Raw genomic sequence first — 18,544 nt, 5'->3', positions numbered from 1 at the left:
ATATAGGATGTATATAGGACGTATGGAGTATATGAGGAAGCCATTTGGTATAAACCTAATTCGGCCTCACCTAGTCTTTCCAAAAGGGCCTGACCGCAGCCGGAGGTTGAGCATGCATTATATACCTGCTTTAGATATTCCCTTTGGCAAGAACAAAGGCCCTTGAGATAAAGGTGCAACTTCCCTCCCCTTCCCAACGTTGGCATTCCCTTAAGGATTAAGCATCTTTCCTTAGGCTAGAAACTGATTGCTGCCCTCACCTGTGACCACCCAGCTCAAGACAATAGACTTGCCTCCTGCTATGCCCACCAAGACAGCCGACCCACTACCTGCTGTGTCCATCAAGTGCTGTACAGACAGGGCAATCTTGTGACTATTGCGGGAGGGACATTTCAATCACATGTGAAACATCCTCTTTGGGAGTATATAACCACTCTGTACACCTCACTTCTTTGGTGCCCTTTCTTCCTTTGGGAAGAAAGGCCCCGGGCCATGGTCCTCAGATTTCAGCTCAGAATAAACTCACCCAGATTTTCATTTATAGATTGGTTATGGATTATTTTCGTCGACAATGCAAATATTATGACTCTGGATTTAATTTTAACTTTCACTGCTTGCTTATGAAATCGTAAACAACTATTTAAAAAAATTTGTATGCTAAACATAAATGAACATGTCATAAATCCATATATACTTTTAATTATATATAATATATATAACATAGTTTACATATGTGTAAGTATAGATTCTACAATACAGAATACATATTTTAAAATTCCCCACCATATACTTCAAATCCAAACTTGAGACTAAAAAGATTTACAATATAACGTTAAATTAAAATATATATTTATGTGCAAATACGTGTGAACATTTTTTTGAAGATTAGAAAAGTAGACCTCAACATAGTAAAGTGATTATTTTGGAGTGTTGTTAATTATGGTTGATTTTTTAAATCAGGTTTTACTGATCTGATTGTTTAAATTGTCTCATTTTTAATTTTGATGCTCTAATGGTTTCTTTTATCATGTTTTTATTTTCTTAGTGGTTGCCCTGGTGATTACAATTTATATCTTAATTTAAAATAATTTAAATCAGATTAATATTGAGTCGATTTCAATGGTATATAAATAATTGCTCAAATGGCTCCATCTCTCCTCATTTGAACAATTATTTTCATATAAATTACATCTTTTATGTATTATAAACCCATCAACACAGTTTTTAAAATATTGCTTTTGCAGTTGTATTTTGTCCGGTAGTAGAAGAAAAGATTCATAAACAGAAACTACAATTATACTCTCTCTTATATTTTCCTATATAGTTACCTTTACCACTTAATTTTTTGTGTGTGGATTCAAGTTCATATCTTATTTCCTTTCATTATAGGTGAGAAACTGCCTTCCAGGGTATGTCTGCTAGCAATAATTCTCAGTTTTTATGGAATGTCTTAATTTCGCCTTCAGTTTTGAAGAATAGTTTTGCAGAATATAGAATTCTTGGGCTGACAACCTCTTTTTCAGCACTTTGCGTATATCATCCTACTGCTTTCCAGCCTCTATGTTTTCTGAGGCATCAGCTGTCAAACTATTGAGGATCCTTTATATGTAATGAGTCAGTTTTTTTCCTGCTACATTCAAAGTTCTCTCTTTGTACTTATCTTTCAAAGCTATGATTATGATATATTTACATGTGGATGTCTTTGAACCCTACTTGGAGTTCACTAATCTTCTTAGATGGGCAGATTAATGTTTTTTATTAAATTTGGGAAGTTTTCATCTAGTATTTCTTCAAATATTCCTTCACTCTCTTTTCCCCTTCAGGATCTTCCATTTTTTGTATGTGGGTGTGTTTGATACTGTCACAGAGGTCTCTGAGGCTCTGTTCATTTTCCTTTGTGTTTTTTTTTTTTCCAGCTTCCTTAAACTGGATAATCTCAACTGACCTATTTTCAAATTCACTGATGCTGCCTTCTCAGATTTGCTGTTTGTACTCTCTAGTGAATTTTCTATTTCAATTATTGTACTTTCAACTGCAGAATTTCTTATTTGATTTGTTTTTATAATTTCTATATTTTTATTGATATCTTCTATTTGGTAAGAAATCTTTCTCATACTTGCCTTTTGTTCTTCAGACACAGTTTCCTTAAATTCCTCGACCATATTTAGAATGGCTGATTTAAAGTCGTTGTTTTGTAAATTCAACATATGGGATTCCTCAGGGGCCTTATCTATTGACTGCTTTTATTATTTGTGTATGGTTCATATTTTCCTGTTCCTGTGCATGCATCATATTTTTTGTTGAAAACTGAACATTTTAAATAAAATAATGTTCCAACTCTGGAAATCAGATTGTTCCCCCCTTCTCCAGGGTTTGTTATTTTTGCTGTTTGTTTGTTTAGTTCCTTTTCTGGACATATTCTGTAGAGTATGTATTCCTTGTCATATGTGCTACTGAAGTCTCTGCTTGCTTCAGTTAGTAGTCATCTAATGATTGAACAGAGATTTCCTTCAATGCTTCAAACCAGTGAATCTCCCAAACATTGCTGAGAGGTGCTGTGTTTGTACTGGGGCATACCTCAAATGCTCTGGTAAGCAGTTGACAAGTCTGCCTTAGTATTCACTTTTTGCTTGTGCAGACGCTCAAGGTCAACTAGTGGTCAGAGTTTAGGACCTTCTCAGGTCTTTCCATAGTGTGTGCACAACCCTGCACCTGGATGTGGCTTTCTAGATTCCCAGGAATTTGTTAGAGTTTTTAAGGCCCCTTGTGGACATGATTCCTGTTTTTCCTATTGCATTTTTTGGTCAGTCTCCTATTAGCCTCAACTGGTAATGCTACCCAGGAAGCTATGATGACAAACAATTACTACTAATTGTTTTTGACAAATGTCCTGAGGATAGAGCTGTTTTCCCAGAGCAGGCCCTGAGTCAGATCAAATAAAGACATCCCTTGAGAATGGAGTAGCTGCCAGACAGGTCAAATAGTGACAATTCTCTGGGGGTTTTGGGAGCTCCAATCCCATTTCATCTCATCCAGTAGCTTCCAAGTGGCTGGTTTTCACAACATTCATAGCTGCCGGGCTGTTTTCAAGGCTATCGCAGAGCTGGGGAGGTGGAGAATGAGATTAAGACATCCGACATATGTGTGCTGCTCTTATTAAGATTCAGCCATTTTTTTTGAGTAAACACGTGTTAGATTATTGTAGATCTTTAGTTAATTTCCAAAGATCTGAAAAGTTTGATTTCAAAATTTATTGACTTTGAAAGTTTTTCCAATTATTTTCATTGCTTTTATGAAGGAGTGGATTTTTAGGGGTTATTATTCTACCATTCCAGAATTGACCCTCTCATGAACTAGAATTGTAACCTAGATTTCCTGAATCTAAACCCATGCATTGTCTGAAAATGTCATTTTCCTCCACTACACAGTGTTTATTTGGATAACTTGCTACCTGAAAACAATGTCATGACAACTGTCTACTTAGCTATCTAACTATCTCTGAAAAATCACCATTTCTAGGATTCTGCATTGAGTTAACCACAGTATAGCCGCTATTTCAGGTTCAAAGACATGAGAATGACAATTGATACTTGAGCAATGTTACTTTCACTTTGTTTTAGGTTTTTCTTAAATCACATTCCAAAGATGTCTAATTCTGCATACTCTGCTCTCTCCCTTATTCTAAAACTATGGTTTCATATAGAGTTCCCTAAAACTTGTGGATAAAGGGGTAAAATATTGGAGGATGGTCCACAGGATATTCACTATGATATGCCTGCACAGAACAGAAGGGCATTGCTGCTGTCACACACTGAGGTGTGGCCTGCAGGAGCAGTCGTGAAAGAAATCCTCCCAGTGGGTAGAACATCCAGGAGTATATCTTGTTGTCCACTTTACTTAAAAGCAGAGGTGGCCTGGAGTTAGCACCCACATTGCTTTATAAGAATGACTGGATGGTGTAGAACTTCTCAATACTAAAACTTTTACCTCAACAAGGCTGCTAACTCGGCTCCTGCTCCAGTTAAGTATTTACCCTTCTAGCAGGAGCAACCGATACTGAGCGCCAATGTGGAATGTTACCTTGAAGGGAGGGCCCTGCACTGCAAGCCACCTGAGGAAGTTTGATTATACTGGACCCATTCCCTTGAATTGGCTTTCTGATTCACAGATAAATAGATATATTCTGGATTTGAATTTATTTTCTCTTCATCATGCCTCTGCCAGAACCATCCTCTGAGGAATTTCTGACTGCCTTATACAACATCATGTCATGTCACAAACTATTGCTTTCTAAAATGATCCTCATTTTACAGTGAAAGAAGTAAGACAATTGACAAGTGTTCAGAGAATTCACTGATCTTATAAGGTACTCCATCAGCCAGAAGCCACTGACCGTAAAGAAAATTGGTATGGCTATTTGAAGACTTGTTATGGCAATAGTTAAGAGACAGCACCTTGTCCATATTGAGGTGCACTCTAGCAGTGTGTGGTACACGCTCCAAGGCAGTGAACAATACACAATATTTTTCCTCCATAACTAGAGTACATAAGTTTGAGAACAAAGGAGTAGAAATAGAGATGGCACCTTTCACTCATGTATGTGATGATCCATTGGCAAAAAAATTGCTTCCCATCCCTGTTACTTTGGGGTCTGCTGGTTTAGAGATTTTAACACCCAAGGAAAAATTCTCCTACCAGGTTCTGTTGTCCCTGAGTGAACAGGTGCAACTGGGGTTTTAGGTGCTGCCTGGGGTTAAGGTCTTTCCCATCAAGGGGAAATGATGCAGTGCTATACAATTGGGGCAAGGAAAAGTGTGAATAGCCTCTAGGGCATTCCTGAAATTCCATACGTACATCACCAACAGTGGTCAATATTAGAAGAAAACGAGAGGACTACAAAGGATTCTGATTCCTTAGGAATGAAGGTTTGAGTCACTTAATCTCCACCCCAATTATAAAGCTGTGGGAAATGAAATGCTGGATGAAGGCAGGGAATTTTAAATGGCAGGAAAAGGAAGAAAGATTTATAAATACCCACCATAGTCTTGGATTCAGTCACAGAAGCACTGACCTTATCAGCTGTGTATATTTGATTTCTTCCACGTTTTTATATTTTTAGTTAATGTCCCCTTTTTTCTTATCTCATTTCTACAACTCTGTTTGTGGAGGTTTTCTTTATAATCTATATAACAATATCTATAATTGTACATAAAATACAGTACATCATTGTTTTTACTAAATTGAGAAATTTGGCAAATTTTCCAAGAGTTGTCTGTTTCTGAGGAAACAGAGAGTTGATATTTAATTTTAATTAAAACTTTTCCACCTAGATGTCAGTAAATTGATAATTGTCCAACTACTACAATTTCATTATTGAAAAATTTATGTTATGGCGCCAGCCCGGTGGCACAGCGGTTAAGCGCACATGTTCCACTTCGGCGGCCCGGGGTTCGCTGGTTCGGATCCCGGTGCGGACATGGCACCACTTGTCAAGCCATGCTGTGGTAGGCGTCCCACATAGAAAGCAGAGGAAGATGAGCATGGATGTTAGCTCAGGGCTAGTCTTCCTCAGCAAGAAGAGGAGGATTGGCAGCAGTTCGCTCAGGGTTAATCTTCCTCCAAAAAAAAAAAAAAAGTTATGCCTAATGTAAAAATGATTAGACTGTTTGTTTCCAAAAGATCTTCCCAACTGTAATGACTTAGTGTGTGTGTGTGTGTGTGTGTGCGTGTGTGAGAGAAGGAAGATGAGAGAAGGAGAGTGAGAGAGAGATTATTGGGGGCATTATTGCATACTTGCAGTATATGTCATTTTAAAAATTCATTTGCTGATATTTAAAGTCAAGAATTCATCCCTCTATCACAATTAGTGGTATAAAGTTCCCATGAGGCTTTTCAGATTTTAAAGTTCAAATATACTGACAATCATTGCTAGTCACCTGGTCTATGGAAAAGCAAATTGTTTCTGAAGTTAGAATATTAGAGCCAGGAGATTTGTATTCAGCTGTTTCACATGAAGACAAGTCAATGTTATTAGCAGAATATAGGTATATATAAATGGAACCTTTTCGAATTTAACCTACTACCAAATATACGTCATCATCTTATTTAAATCCATTCCCTATTAATACTCACTTTTTGTACATTCACTGATTATTAACAGTTCTACCAAGGTATTTGTAGAGAGAGATATGGAAGATATTGGTTTTCTTTTAAATAATGGGTCAGGAGATAGATCAGCAGAAAATTTGAATTTTAAAGTTTATAAGCGACTGTTATTTATTTCTACCATGAGTCCTAAGATAACGAATTGTATATGTTATTGTGCACTTAGGAGATCCCACTTAAAGCAATATTTCTAAATCTGATAGATTTTGGTGTTTAAATAATAACTTAATAAGTTAAATAATAACTAATAACTTTAGCTCATTTAAACACTGTACCGACAGCTTGGCCATTCTCAATACTATCCATCCAGTTGTACAAATTCCACAGATTCTTGTTACAATTAAACCTAATCAAAGATTTCTAATTAAAGTGTCTATAGAAATGACACAAGTTTACTCAGGTTAGGAAAGGACTTTTTTCATGCAGTCCAAAATACAATTTGAGAATAGGTATGAAAAGTCTATTTGCCTTCTTATAGTATTTACATAACAAGAGGCACATATAGAAATGCTATATAAGGACATTAATTGGAAGTGTGGATTTTCATACAAGCCAGTCTTCAGGATGTGTAGAAGATGCAGCTACATACCAGGTACATTTTGGGAGACAATGCGGGAACGGACCCTGTCAGAGTATCTGACGTTCTCACAGCATCCACTGCCTTAGTCTCAGAGGAGAGGAGAGAGATTTTAAACTATGAAACTCTGTTTCAAAGTTCTGTTCCGGATTATACAGTTATGCACCAATAATGAACCCAGCATGTTAAGAAGAAAAAGAGGGGGAACAAAGTCTAGAGCAAATATGCTAATTAGAAGGGCAAACCAGGATGGGACTGAATTAGGAAACCGTGGTCTAAATAACAGAAGCGGGTTCCCGGAGCTGGAGAGATCAACTGATAATTTGGGGGCAGTTACCGTGTACCAAGTATTATTAAGCATAAAGGAATTATTCTCAGGTTGAAGTGGGAGAGCTGATATAATGACTAGTATTCTATAGAGACTTCACCAGTAATTGAGTTGAAAAATTCATGTGTTTACATTCACTTATTTTGTACACACATTCAATGACACATACACATTACAAACTTTGGCACCTGCAAGCACAGGTATCAACCTCACGCATGGAGACAAGCAAGTGCTACAGCTTTTTGGCATCTCCATTTTACCATTTCTTTCTTGGGAAATTTATGCCTCCCCCTAGGATCTGTGTTATCTGGAGAGATTTTATGATAAATACCAGTGGATTTCTGTGTTTGAAGAACATGGGAAGGTGTTCCTATGTTCTATGACAGTAATGTCCTTAGCTAGCGCCAGTTGGTGGCAATTTGAGAGGTGTTTAAAAAATAATTTCTTCCTTTTGTGGATTCTGTAGTTTGATTCCATTTTTTCTTTTGATTGTTCAAAAAAATATTCAGTTTAGATCCTCATGATAAAACAAGAAGTATTTTGTTGCACTTATCTAAAAAGATACAATTATAAATATATGCCATTAACAACAATCTAAATTTGCCTGGTCAGCAATGAATTTTCAGGTATGTTTTAGCTGCCACTGCTGCAAAATCTTTCAAACATACAGATTTTCTATACTCCGGAGCACAGCCTGATAAGGATCAGAGATAAATCCTTTCAGTTGAAGTAGTAGAAACTTAGAACAATTCATTTGGTAAACTAATACTTACTGAGCACACAGTGTATGTCAAAGACATGGCTTACTTGTGGACCCCTCTTAACGAGTCTCAGAGGCAAAGGAGGAGTGTCCAGTAAGCTGGGAAGGTGTATGGAGGCAAGATGGCGTGAAATACTCTTAGACGAAGATATTTCCTCATTATTTCTCAAATAAATTTTAACTTATTTAAAAAGTCAAATATGATATGCATGTGACTAAAGAAATAATGTATTTTTTTGGGTAAAGCAATGAAGGGGAAGGAGTGTTTTTAGCCTGAACCCAAATACCACAGCACATACGTGACTCCTCTTCACTTTATTTCTCTTGGAAATAACATTTCCTCTCTTTATGTTATCAACCTACTTTCTAAGCACTAAATTTATTTTAACAAAGAATTACATTATTTTATAGAGATTATATTATCATCTGGACTTTGTAGACTAACACTAAAATAACCAAGTTAATACTATTTAATAAACGTAAATCTTAATGGCCATAGAAATTATGACTGATTATCTATTAGAGATTTCCTGAAAGTTGTTTTTTTCCTAATATATGTTATCTTACTAGAAAGAATTCTATAAATAGAGATACTTTTTTTTTAAACCAAGGATAAAAGTACAGTGCTATATATATATATAATGTTAACTCAAGATTAACCTTTGTCCTTAAACGAACAAAAATTTGTTACCAGTATTTTTAGATTTATTTCATGTGATAAAATAGCATGACAATAATTGTAATAGAAAAAAGAAAAAGAAAGTTACTCACAATTTCATTACTTTAACACAACTCAGGATATGCCCTATTCTCTGTCCATAGCTGTAAATCATTTTCAAATGCTGAAGACATGTATATTTAATGGCAAAACTGCCATGTACATTATAATTATTAGTTAGAAGGAAATATAGAAAAGTTCGCATTTAACCAGCTATGAATTTTATGTGAATTTATGTGAATTTTATGTCAATAATTGTTTAAAGATTTTTATTTCCATTCTTGGTGAATAGATGCAATGCCACCATTAGAAAACTGTGACTACTGTGTCCAAGTGCCTTGCAAGTAAGCATCACATTTTGCTTCTAAAACCCAGTCTGGATTCTGTATTGACACTGGCAGGCAGCTCTAATGACAATCATCTCCCAGGCAGCTGCAGCTTCCACTTCAGTCTTAGTCACAGCAGCTCTCCTGATTAGCCCCTGCAGGAGCTGCCACAAGGCTGAACCTGGCTCTGCTCTCCAGAGTCACAGACATGGGCAACACAAGGCCGCCAGTTATCAAAATGCATAAACGCAACGTGGTAACCTTTCTGTTTGGCTTAATCATTCTGTACTCCCAGAATAGCCATAGATGTTCACACAGAATGCATTGTCTAAGAACTTTAAGCGTAAGGCTGGTAATTTGTTATGATGTGATTTTTGCCCGCTAATGATATATGATGTTCGAGAGCATGGAGAGTTAAAATAGCAGCAGAGACCATAGCCACCTAAGGGGTTTATTCTAATCTTTTGTATTGATTCACGGGCACTTGCACTCTCGGTTTCCTGTAGGTTTTCTGTATAACCCAACAGGTGCAGGATCTGCATAGTTCTGTCCAATTCTTATGTAGAAAGAGCACAGCATGGAGGTGAGGTTTTATTTAGAATAAATTTTACCATCAAAGAGTCTAACTGAACAGTCCGTATGCTGGCAGAATTTTTTATGAACATGCAAGGTTTTATTATGATACGTTTGTAAGTTTGTGCTTTGTTCCTTCTGCCTTAACTTGCTATATGTCTTAGATTCTGACTAGTTATTCCATACTTAAGGACAATTTTTCATTCATGAGTGTGTGAGCATGAATATGTGTCTCTGTGTGTACATTTGTGTGTGCTCAGCCTATAAAACAGACTAGGTCTTCAAAGGACTTAATAAAATTGGGGGCAAAGGTGTACAGAAAAGTGGTAATCATGCAAGGAATGACATCGGTGGGACGTTTTTAGGAGACCAAAGGAAAACAACATTATGGCTTGGAATGGGTACACAAGATATGTGGATGAGGTAGGCTTTGCATATTGAACAGAAAATCAAAGGTGGAAGGCAAAGATGAGCACAAAAAGACCAAAGAAGCTGTGGTAGGAATTTACATGGTATCTCCACATGGCAACAAACAGTTCTATATAAGCCTCCAGTAATTGGAGGTCTTAGAAAAGCTCTAGATCAACTTCCCCCCACATTCCCCACCCCACCCCCAATACGTATACATTTTGGTGAGAGAGGGAGAAATGACTTGAGCCACGCTACACAGCAGACTATTGATGTTAAAGAAACTCCTAGACCCTGGGTCTTCCCAGGGTTTGGAATGGGTAGAAGTAAAATAATAATAGCAGTTGATGTTAATGAATGACATTATTGGGTCAGGTAGTCTTTTAAGAGAAAGTAGCACAGAAAATAAAATTGAAAGTGATTTGTGGTCATGAAGAATGAGGGGAAGCTGAGCACCACCCGAGGAGAACAGGTAAAGCCATGCTCAGACTAGAGGTGTGGGTGATGAAGGGGATGAGGGAAGACAGAAAAGGGGTAAAGATGTCAGAAGAATGGGAGAAAGCAGGGAGAGCATACAGCAGGTGTGGTTCCTGAGCAGCCCCAGCAAAACTGAGGCTGAAATCCCCAGCCTCACTACCCCGGTTGTGGGGTAACTTGCAGAGTTTGATTAAGAGAAGGGAGCTCTACATGCAGCTCCCCATCTAGACAGTGATCATGGTCAGAGTTATGGTCGCCGTATACAATGACAATGTTGGACACAATAGCAGTGTAGCATCAAGGTAGACATAATGTGGTTGGTAGGGATTGAAATTTGCGTTGAGACAGAAAAGTATTCTAAGATCCAAACCATCTAAACAGGTGAGCAGATTGCAGGAAAAGGGCCACCTGTTCTCCAACCTGTTTTAAGCCATTCTTTTATCATAGCTGACTAATGTCACAGATGTTCCAGTGAGGCTGAGCTGTTTGTGAGGAGTGTAGACTCTGGAAAGCACTGACAAAGGAGCTCTCACAAAGCAGGTAGAGATTAAAATGTGAGAAGAGTTTTGCGAGTCTGGGAGAAGCCTTAAGAGGGTGAGATAGATCAGTCATGCAAAACAATGTTTAGAATTATGAAGATGAAGAAAAACGCTAGTTATTTAGAAACTAGGATTCTGTGATACCTAATGTCTAGTTTCAGCAGTATTAAAGATGAAAGACAAGAAGGAGAAAATGAATGAAGAAGAAATAGATTCAGGAAGTGTAAATCCTTCAGTATGATCCTTGCTAGTGAAAAAAGGGAAAACAGTACTAATGCATTTCATAGGAAAAGCAGAGTCAAGATGAAATGTCAGTGGGAAAAGAGAGCTTGATGATAGTAGAGCAAATCTTAAAGTCAGATGAGGTGAACTACAAAGAGTAGGGAAATCCTACTGGCACTAATAAGCCAGCTTGGCAGGCTTTTCGGGAGTAACAGGAAGGAGTCTGAACAAACAAGAGGAATGTTAAATTAAAGTTCCACAAGCAATGTTTTGAGCATCTAGTAGCACCAAGTCCTGTTTTAGACATTGAGATACAAAGGGAAGTCAAAATCCTTGTAGTTGCGCAGGATAAGGAAAAGCTAACAGAGGGTGGTGTGGTGCAGGCACAGAGTGAGGATGGGAGGCATCTAATCCAGCCTACAGTCAGGGAGGGAGGTTGTAACAGATTTCTGAAGGTAAAGAGTTAGGATTTCACAGAGGACTTCTCCCAAGAAGCTCAGGGATATGGATAGTTAGCATATAATATCTATGTAGAGGAAAGTCCAGGTTTCCTTACAATAACTTCCAATGTTCCAGGGTTACCAAGGAAATTATCTATGTGAGGTATGGTAGACCTTCTGCTCTGACTTTTACCCTGAAAGATAAATCTTTTCCTTTGGGCTCACTCACTGATTATAGTTTTCTCTACCATATTAACCTTACAGCTTACCCCCAAATATGAACTCATATGACCCTTCCATTACATGACCGTAGTACACCAGAGACCAAGCTAAAATCTCTATACAGGAATTTATTAAGAGATTAGTTATAATAAAGAGAAAATAAACTCAGAGTAGCAAGCAATTAAGACAGCTGCTTTAAAAAGTCTAGCTTTCTCATCTTCAGCTTGGGGTTCTTGCCTTCAATGGGAACAACCATCTTTTAAACACCTCCACCCAGGATAACTTTTTCACTGTAAATCTAAGTCCAAAATATATACCCCAGCAAGGTGTTTTTCTTTTCTATATAAGTTACACCATACACAAGGATTAACTCCAAGACTACTGTAAAAGGACATTAGGAGTGACGTCATCCCTTTCTTAAATTCTGAGCCAGATATATACACACAAAGTAGCAAGGGGATTCCCTTTCTAAAATAGTCTTTAAGCAGAAAGTGGGGATCAAGACTGGGATTCAGTAGCATGATTTCTAGGAAGATGGATTAAACAAAGTAGCACCACCTCAGCAATGGAGATAGTGAACTATTACAAAACCCATCAGAGCCAAGACTCAGTTACTGCAACCGAAGATAACAGTGAACTTGACCACAAACAATGAGACAAGATTGCAAGACGAGAAGTGAGTTTAAAACCATAGCAGGGAGGGAATTCTGGAATAAGGGAATAAGGACCTCTGAGAATCTTCTCTTCAATAAAACCATTGAGAACAATAGCAAAGGTTGTCAAAGTCAGCTTTTTCAAAACTCTGAAAATTAATCGAAGGCTTGCAACAATTCAAGGAGCATTGTTCAAAAAAACCCAACTGCATCTCAGCAATCAAATGAGCACAGGATATGGTATAGTATCCCACGCTGGAGCCAGATTGCTAGAACAATTTCATTTAGTTCTCTGGACCAAAATTTTGCCAGCCCATTCTTGAACTAAGCCAATTAACATACATAAAGCATCAGGACTGGAAAGTAATACTTCCCTTTTTTCTAAAAGCAGACTTTTGCTTGATATCTATCACCAGGTGGGGCACACAATGACGTTTTGCAGAACAAAAAATGAATGAAGGTGTGTATGAATGAATGAGTGAATGATGGCCTGTTCGACTCTTGTATGAATATTATCTGACTGGCTTATTATTTATGTAGAAATTCAACAAGACGTATCTAACACTTACAATCTTGGGACAGTTACTTACAATCTCCAGACCTTAGTTTCTTTACGCATAAATTGGAGCTCATAGTAACAGTACTGCCAGCTCTGGACATTTGCAGTCTCATAGCCAATGTGATTTATCCAAGGCACGATTATTGCTAATTGATAATAATAGTACTACTACTAAAAGATAGATAGATGGTATTCTTGTGAGGGCCAAGTGAGACAAAATGTATGTTGAATGCCCAACACAGTACCTGGCACAGAATAGCTTTCAATAAATGTTTGTTAAATGAATATATGAACCAATGAATGAACAAATGAACATGAGATTCCTTTGTAGGGAGGGATAGCTTATGAGTATGGGCCCAACTTCTGCTGCTCCACTGATGTACTGGCTTCTTTACATTCCCTCACCATATACAAGACTCATCCAAGGGGTGACGCAAAGCCCTTCAGGTGCTTCGGGGCCTGGAAGGCTGTGGGAGCTGAGAGTCAGGTTGGAAAACAATACTAAGGATGAATAAGAAATGAATTTGGATAAGGAAACAGGGGTGAGAGATTGTTGGCTTTAAAAGGGGGAAGGATTTGAAGCAAAGCAGCGGGAATTGAAAGAGAAAATTTACAAATGTAAACATTATAGTTTCAGAGCTTATCACACTAACGATATCAGACAGCAGAATTGACATCTGGTTCAAGTAAAGCCAGTTGAACTTAAAATAATATGACATGCTAACTGCCACTATACTGTATTCCTTTCTATTTACCGCTTTCTGAGTCATAAATTCACATCCTAAAAATGTTAACACATATAATTTATATGTTTTAAATATACTGTAAAGCTCAAGAAAAAAATGCATCCATATTCTTATTTAGAAGTGAATCCCTATATTAAAGTTTAGTAATGAAATAACAGTAATGGTCAAAGTTCAGGCATTGGAATTACTATGTACCAGGCACTGTTTGAAGCCTATACTTCTCACAAAAACCCACTAGGATGCTACTAGGATCCCTATTTGAAAACTAGGGAAACTGAGGCACAGAGAGATGAAATAGCTTGCCCACATTCAATCAGGCTCAGGCTAAAATTTGAAGCTAGGCAGTCAAACACTAGAATTTTTTCAAAAACTTCACTATCTTGACTTAGAAAATTTGCATTATACTTTAAGTTATTATGTAATAGGATTTATCTTTTTATAGTGCTTTGTGAAAATAGAGGACATGTAAAACTGTGATTGACATTAGATTAAAAAATAGACTTAACATGAGGCCCAGAAGTGAGACTTTTAGTACAAAATGTCGTCTTCAGCTAAGTACGCCTCTGCCCTCATGTTCGTGCCAACCCCAGAATCACAAGCAACTGCTTACCAATTATGATGCATCCATTTTCATATGCGATAGGATTTGGGATCTCTTCTACCTCAGCTCCAGGCATTGTGCTCAGGAAACACTTTGTAAATAGAATGTGTGATGTGATAGGCGAGAAGGACTCCACGGAGGTGGAACTAGTCAATATTGGCTGTGTAACATGGGATTCGTTATTTAAACTTCATTTACCTTAATTTCTTTATCTCAAAACTTAGCACACCACAATACTGTATTGTATACTTCAAAGATGCTAAGAGATTAGGTCTTGAATGTTCTAGCCGCAAAAATAGATGATAATTATGTGATGTGGTCAAAGTGTTAGCTAGCGCTATGGTGGTGATCATATTGCAGTATATAAATGTATCAGATGATCATGTCATACACCTTAAACTTACACAGTGTTATATGTCAATTATATCTCAATTTAAAAAATACAAAAAAAATGCAGTGAAAGGAAAAAAAAATTAACACATCCAACTGTGCCACAGCTTGGACACCTCTCTGCAGTAGCGTGTCCTCTCAAACCTCCTTCCTGCCCCAACCAGGGCCGTCTTCCAGGGAGTTGCCTGCATTCGCTTTCCTCCTCATGACTCGTGCTGTTCCATGCTCTTAACTGGACTGTGTATGGCTGATCAGTCAGGTCAACTGGTTCTATAGGGCCCTGTGATAACTGAAAACAATTCACTGTTTCTGTTAGGAGGCCTCAGTGTTCAGGCTTAAAATAGAGCCTTAGACAAGATTTCTGTAAATCTTGTAATGAGAATTTCTAGGAATTTCTCTTCATGTTTGTTTCTTTTCAAGCTTGTTGCAAATGCTTGAACTTTAAGAAATCCTATGTCTTTTACACTGTATGAAACATATTGAAAATATGTTTGCTCTATTTCTTATTATAAAGTCTTCCCTCTGGGGTAAAGCGGATGCTACGATGATGTTTTGTGCTTTTTTGAAAGAACACGATGAGAACATAGATTTCACATTTTTCTTTTAACAAAACACGTGGTTGGAAAGATTTGGATTCAATAAAATTCATTAGATTAATTAACATAGTGTTCATATAATTCTATCGTTAAATAGTCCAAAATTGTATCAGTTCAACATAAGGATAGGTAGAGAAATTTTGATATGAAAAAAAATTTCTAAGGGGAAAAGAATTGTGACTTGAAGTTGATGAGGTCTATTTTTTTTGGAGTATCCATAACTACAGCCCTAATTTTAAACATCTCTAGACTTAAAAGACACAACTAACTCACATTGTGATTTTTGAAATGTAAAGTTTTATATTGAGAATGCAAATTTAATCCTTATCTTATTTTAGCATAGAACAAATTTAGTGGAGAATTCTTTTATCTTGGCAAAGAATAAAGGGCATTTATCTCTCTCAGCATCTAATTCTTTTGAGGCAGAAAGTTCAGTGTGAAATAATAGCTACATGATAAAATTATAAACAAAATGCTGATCTTAGTTTGAAAAGAAACAGTGAGATATAACAGATATAACAGATTTGCTGCTAATTTGCATGCTTTCTTTCTGTTGGAAAACAATATATGGAGTCAGAACTACGTGACTTATAACTGTTAGTTATTCAACAGTTTCTTGTATTTTATACGTTTTTTAGGACAATCCTCTTATATATCAAAAACAGTTGTTATTTTCAGGTTTATCAAGGCCAATTGGGGAATCAGAGATAGACTGATAAAAGTAGAAAGTGACCCTTCTAGAATTTTGTTCTTCTAGTCATTCTTTCACTCAATATGTAATTTTTAACCCTCTCCTTTACTAGACTTTAGAAATTTCGAGACAGCACTGCTGATCTTAAGGAGTTTTACATTCCAGTGGGGGAAAAGAGACCTAATTGTATCTGCCAGACTGGTGTGGTGATGGGATGGAGAGAAAGAAGAGAGTTTTTTGGGAAGGGCACAGTGTGACCAAAAGACGCGGAGGCCTGGAACAGCATGGATTACTAGGAAATGGCTTGAGAGTGAGAGACGCTGCTATTTCTTGGGGACTAGGAGAGGGTGGAAGTAGCTGTAAAGGAAGACCTGACTGGAAAAAGCTCAAAGAATAGTCACCCATCATTGGGTACTAACCTGTTATGAAGATACCAAAAGGTTTTAAGCAGAAAAGTAACTGATCATATTTGTATTTTAGAAGGTCACTCCAATAATACTGGAAAGAGGAGATTGAAAATGTTAGCCTAGAGACAAGGGACACCAAATAGTGAGTTTTGCAATGACTTAGATGTGGGTGACTAGGAGTTTGTGGCTACTTGGATAGTATCCACGTTTCTGGTTGACTGGATAGATGATGACGTGTGTTTGTTGAAATGTTGAATAAAAGAGGCAGCATCATTTTGGATAGGAAAATAATCTCATTGATTTTCATCATATTGATTTTGAGGTACCTGTGGCATATATAAGTAGAGATTCCTGCATTGGATAACAATCTGGAAGTCATTGTTTTATAGCTGATAGAGTCATGGGTATATAATATGTCAGGAAGAGTGTACAGAATGAAAATAGGAAGGTGACTAACATTTAAACCCATGTTCAAGAACTTATATAAATTATTTTATGTTTCTGGAGCATTTTAATATTCTTCTCTAAATAAGCACATTTGCTAATATAAGATTTAAAAATTTAGAATCGCAAAGTATACTTGCTACACTTGTTCCTTTTACAAATATGCCAGGCATATGTAAGGTGACCGTATGGTAAGTGTTATACAAATGACTGTCAAACATTCAGAAAGAAAACAATTGTTTGTGCTTAAAAACAGAAATTAGAACATTCAGGTTAAACTAAACTGAACATTCACATTTATCTAAATAGTGTATAAACATAATTTCTTAGTATGTTTCCATTAAAAAAATTAAACAGAACTTAAAATTATGTTTACCAGATGACCTAATTCAATGTGACACTTCTTGAAAACAAGTAATATTTTATATTTTCAAAATACTTTCTCATGTAATATAACCAATAGATTATCATCACACCTGCAGGCGAGAGGTAGGGCATATGCTATTTCTATTTTACAGAATAGAAACTGCAATATTGAGAGATTAACTGATTTGTTCAAGATCATCCCTTTCATGAACGACTTCAATGTAGGAGTCGTGACTCACAGTCCCCTAGAGAATCACTCTAGCCCCCTTTGTGTTCTTATCAGGAGCTAGATTACAAACATTTGTATATTTATACTTAGCCATTATTAATCACAATTATTGTTATTCTCAAGTTTTGATATACAGTAGCAGCATGTATATGTATCCTGGTTGATTTTATACGATACACATAAATACATAAGTACATAATTAGTTAATATGAGTGCTAATTTCTGTATTCGATATTTTCATTTGGCCCTCCACATCTGCTCTGTGCCTTTCTCCACCCTACTTTCTGCCCTGGGATACTGACCTATAAGGCTAACATCAATGGGTTCCCATGCCCTCCCACTTCCCATTGGGTTAGGCCAGTCTGAGGCATTGAAAGAAGATTAAGGGCAGGAGGATAGAAATATAGGGTCAGTAGTTTCCCCTTCTTCTCATCCTCTGCAATTACCTTAGGCTGGTGTGTCTACTGACAGAAGGCCACTGCATACTCAGAGTGGCCTTTTCTACACAACTCTCAAACCTTCTTGATTCCAACAGCCTCTCCCTCCCCTCATCTGCACAGGACTAGGAGTGGTAACAGAGTCAGATTGATACTCAGGTCCTTGTTGCCCCCTACACTCTTCCCATGCCTTTGCAATTAGGTTAAGTACGAAGAACCCTCCTCAGATGATCCTAAACTGAGTGTGCCAGTTTGTTGTTAGTGCCATGGGTAATATAATCTCTAAATCAAGAATGGCTTTTACCATCATTAATTCCATTTTTGAAAGAAAATATGTTCTAGAAATCATCTACTAACAGATATGAAATACTATGCTGAAGACTCCTTAAATAATTCCTTGGTAGAATAAGGAAGTGTATAAATAAATAAAATATGCATTTCCAATTATTTAAATGAATATTTAAATATACTGACAAAAAATTCCAAATAGTGTAAACTCATTTCCAAAAAAACCTTTCCAAATACTATATGGCAATATCATCTTCTTAGACTATTGCCTTTCTAAGTCTTTTATGTTTTCCAAGTATCATTTGGATTAGGATTAGGAAAATAAATGACTGCTATAAAATGGTCAAGTTTGTGTTTAAGATCCATCTATCTACAAACGGGA

This window comes from Equus przewalskii, chromosome 1 (genome assembly GCF_037783145.1).
Source record: "Equus przewalskii isolate Varuska chromosome 1, EquPr2, whole genome shotgun sequence".
NCBI lineage: Eukaryota > Metazoa > Chordata > Mammalia > Perissodactyla > Equidae > Equus > Equus przewalskii.
This window is presented reverse-complemented; position numbering follows the sequence as displayed.